This window comes from Opisthorchis viverrini, assembly GCF_000715545.1.
Source record: "Opisthorchis viverrini unplaced genomic scaffold opera_v5_83, whole genome shotgun sequence".
Taxonomy (NCBI): Eukaryota; Metazoa; Platyhelminthes; class Trematoda; order Opisthorchiida; family Opisthorchiidae; genus Opisthorchis; species Opisthorchis viverrini.
This window is the reverse complement of record NW_008751739.1, coordinates 1,506,455-1,511,450: the sequence shown is the minus strand read 5'-3', so window position 1 is coordinate 1,511,450 and position 4,996 is coordinate 1,506,455.

Here is a 4,996-nt window from a genome sequence, read left to right as displayed (position 1 = left end):
AGGGAAGAAAGTGTGAAAAAGGATGAAGACAGGCGTCACCAGCAGTCTGTTTTCGCTTACCCATGCTTCATACAGCAAATAAGAAGACCCGGCTAATGACACTACACGACGACCGATGTGGTGCGAAAGCAATGTTAGTTGTAGGTATCACGGTTTTAAGTGGGATGGATAACCGGGAAGCATCATTTGACCACAAAGCTCCGTGTCGACCAATGTTCCTCCCCAATCCCTTCCCACCACACAAGGAAATGTTGCTGGGGAAGTTGACCGTCAGTTATCTGACCGAAGGGCCTGATGTTCCCCGCGGCCTATAAACAATAAACAGAATAAAATCTTTCTATATGAAAGCTTCTAATGTCCATGCTCTGTCAAAGTGGCAAACAGACAATACTCGCTTAAAACTGATATATGATATGTCTCCGAAACATGCATACAAGACCGAAGCGTGGGTATTCATCTCGCAACGCCAATGATGAACGCAGCTCTTTCACCCTCCGTGTGTCCGGTGACTCGAAAGCGATGACTCGTGGAGTATATGGTGTAATAAAAAAATAATAATCGTTCGGCTGTAAGACCCTTTCGGTGCCCAGCTGCCATGCTACCCAGAGGAAGCACGAGGGCTGGGATACTGCCAGGTAGCCCAAGCCTAGACAGGGAAAGTCGAGTGGCAGAGGTCGGGTTCGAGACACGGACCTTCCAGTCAGTAAATTCGCGCTCTAACCACTTGGGTCATCTCGCCCCCAAGTATATGGTGTGGGAGTTGCACTCAGCCCCAGACCTGGAAATCATCATCATCAAAGACAGCAACATCAGTGTCGACACTTATGCTTCACTGCCGTACAACCATAAGGTGCGTCTAACCATATTCAAAGCCCTAGAGTGAAAAGAAGAGAAAAACTGTGGTGAGGGAGGGAATATTGTGCTGGCCTGTGTCAAGCCTATGTCAAGCCTACACCTCCAACCGTCCAATCAGACAATCTGGAAAGAAACTGACAGCACGAACGCCACTGACATCGATCAGCCGTCATTTCTTGCAACGTCTCCAGCCAAGCACAGGCGGGGTCACGGAGACCCCATCCTGGAAGCCGTACAACCCCAACAACACCCAAGCTCCTCGCGATCTCTTTCACGCATTTCTGCCAAGTCATATACTGTTCACATTGCAGTTTGCATCAGTCCCAGGGCTGAACGCGCTTTGCCAAGTTGGATCCCAGTGAACAACCGTCTTTGCGCCGTCCGGTTATCTAGGTCAATCGGGCTCAACGCCCCTCGGCATAAAAAGCAGTGCCTGTTTGTAGTGTCGGCGTATGCCCCAACGGACCGTAGTTCTGATGCTGAGGACACTTTCTATCGACAGCTACCCATGCTCATTCGCCAAGTAGGCAATTCGAATGCTCAAGTAGGTCGTCTGGTCTCCTTGAAATCACGTTTGGACGGTCTATTCGGAGTCGATGCTCGTCTCACAGACAATGGAGAGCGACTCCTCCAATTGTGTGCTGATCATAAACTGTTTCTGACCAGTACAAACTTTCAGCATAAATGTTTGCATTGCATAACCTGGCTACCACCAACTGCAAATCAACCGTGGACCCGGTTGGATCACGTGGCCACCAGCCACCGGTGGAGAGCTACAATTCAAGACTGCCATTCCTTCTGGGGCACACCACTTGATTCCAATCACACCATGGTGCGCGCACGCTTGACAGTTCGTTTCCCTTCAGGCCCTCACAAGTGGGCAAGGAGCATGTCAATCCACCAGCTTCGAAGAACTGCCATAGCTCAACAGTATCGATCTGAGCTAGCCCAACAACTCTCCACAATGAAACAATGCCGTGGTGGCAGTGAGCATTCGGATGAAGGTATGTGAAAGAAGCTATGTTAGCGATGTTCGCTGTTGTCTGTCCAACTTCTCCGATTCGACCACAGGACCATTGGATGTCGTCGTGATCGCTATCTATGATTGAGGCCAGAAAGCCATACCAGCAGTCGAGTAAGGTGGCGCATGCAAATCCCTCAAACGCTAATTAATGAAGAGTTTAAGAAAAGATAGGAGACTCAGTTAGGCAACGAAAGTTCGGGAGATGGAGAAGACTTTGTTACCGGAAACAGCCGCGCCCTGTACCAACTGATACGATCGACTGGCCCTAGGAGAGCGGCGGTCAGTGAAACGATAAGTGAAAAAGAGTACCGGTTAATTCACTCTCAAAGACGTCGACTGGAAGAACAGCTCCGCTGGCCTCCTGCAACACAGCCTGTGAAGATAATGCATACGGGCGAATGGAATGCGAAGTACAAAACATCCACACTGAAACGAGAGAAGGTACCAGGAACGGACGGTCTCCATCCATCCGACCCAAAAATGCCACCTTGACGTGGTAGTCGGACTTGAGTGCTACAATGATCCCGCAAGCTACATCGACTGGAAATAAGTGCCACAAGGTGCGGTCTTACCAGGAAGTCTATGGGAGCAGCCAGACCAAGAGCAGCAAGACCCCGTACTACGAGTAATCGTGCTACGAGGTGGTGTGGGGTAAAGTCGTACTGTCCTCTGCGACAGGGGTGTGAAAGCTGTTTTCCCCAGGCGACCAGTATGTCCATATTTTGGAAGCGGCGATGCTGTCATCCCTCGAAGAAGGACGGGTTAGAAAAGGTCGGCCCCAAGAACCGATCGCGCAACGGTTGACCGTGACCACCGGCGCATTATCCAACACGGTCGAAATACTTTTAAAACCAAAGAGCCCGGCACTGCTCAAAAGAACACCTGTGCGTTTGTTCGCCAACAAGCCGCCGCCTATCGGGCTCGACGGAGCTGCGCTTCTGCTGAGTATCTGTTGTTGTAACTTGCGGTTAAACAATATTGGCCATCATTAATTTACAACGTGAACAAAAATTTTAGCTGAAGAAACTGGAACTATTCACTCACATCAGTGGAACAGCATTGCGTCTATCCAATTTTGAAATACCAAGTAGAACCTTCTCCTTGTGATGTAGGGGCTCGACCAAACACGGGCCTTTGGAATTTCTTGTCCTGTACTGCCAGTAAAGAATTCCTTTGGGAGTTACTCTTAGCTTATAGCTGAATTATATTGGTTTGTTCTATTTATTGGACTCCTCAGGGCCGTTCACCACTACAATTTTAACACCTGCATGGCGCATACGCCGTTCAACAGTAGCGAGTTGAGTTGGCTAAGAAGCTTGCACTTCTCGATAAGTATGACACTTGTAATGACGATTAGGGCGACCACCGGAGAAACGCGAAACAAGCCACACTAACAGCTCTTAAAACCGCGGTCGACCGGGGTCGTTCGCACACCCCAACGAGCGGCTCCGGTTGCAACCAATAAAAATGCAGCAAACGCCCTTTGTGGTGCATAAGGGCATTTCAAGTGCAAAAACGAAGAGTCGAAGGATCGATCCTCAGGCCTTCGTAATTTGGCGCGGTCAGTTGACAAAGCACTGATTGACCGCAAAATCCTCGGGGAATTGGAGGAAGGTTTTTATCCGGGAGAAATGACACCATGCTCCAAGTAATCCTATCAACTGATTCGAGGTGAGTGTATTAGTGAAGCTATCCCTCAAATCATCCACAGGAATCTCATCTTGGACGATGAGCTGAACATTGAAGAACACTTCAGGCCAACACCTTAAGCATTGGAAGGATCAAAGGAAACCGGGTGTAACGTGAACATCCGACCTCCATCGAGAACGGAATTTAATTGTGCAAGTCTTTGCTTCAGCGCTACGAGGCACTTGGTCCACTGTTAGGCGAAATCATGAACGAAAACCATTGAATTAATGTACGTATTTTGACGCTCCTCCAAGGTCACTGGCATGCATTGCAGTGGGGAAAACTGTGCGCGTAAGGTTAGAATTTGAAAATCAATACACCATGTGCAATTCTGAGAACCTGGAGCGTTACGCAAATGGCCGAATGTATCCCTAATGTCGCAACATGGGTACACAAATTACCAAATTACTGCGCTCACATTCAGAGACGACAACAGGAGACAAATTTAGGGTGTTTTTTGTTAAGCAGGTGGTGATCCGGCGAACACTTAAAAGCGCCGATCAGTGGTTAGGCCACTCGAGTCACGGCCACAATACGCAACAACGTGCCTGCAGTCACCGTTTTGCAGAAGCTTGTTCTTCATAATTACCTCAAGGTGTACCGATCTATAAACTGATCCTGAGTTGAGTTTCAACCCATTTTCGGAGCAAGTTTTTTTTATTAATCTTTCTAAAATGCTAAATTCAAAAGATAAAGTTCCAAATTAAACTCAGCCGGGTCTCTTCTGAAGAGTCAGAAGAGATTAGGTCCTGTGTTCACTGAAAAGAAAACTGAAGAAGTTCGTGTAAATTATCAATAGCCTGCGTGAACTCTGCAGCTTCCTGGTTCAATAGAACGGTATTGGAGATAAGTCTTTTACCTGCTTGAGAAGGCACAGGGGTGAGTTGTACAGTCCATGCAAAGTGCACACCTATGCTGCTTACTCCTATTTAATTTTTTATCTTAGACTTGATTATCGGGGATGTGTCCAGCCATACAGAAATCATACATCGATGAAAGAAACTTATAGGCCCTATTTTGAAACGTGGAAACGAATAATTTAATTATGAGTTCCTGAATTTATTGTCTGACTGATGCGGTTATTGCCGGCCGTTCCAAGGAATGTTAGTCGCCCGAAGCACGACACAATTCAACCACCGTTATTATTCAACTGAGTTCGTAATTTGCCCTAATGAATTGTATGTGACGCGCAAAAATAACTGGTAGAGTTTGTGGAGACGTGATTCTCACCGATTGATTGGGCAGGTCCTTAACAATGGCAGGCGGTGACCGGCCAATGTTTTCTGAAATTGGAAATCGGAGCGAAAAGCAATTGCTGAAAACACATTTACCCTCCATATCTTAACAAAAACGGCTAAGCAGTCACAAGCAAGCCGCACAACCGTGAGACTCGTCAGTTAACCAGAAACTAAAATGTGCGTATGTCGT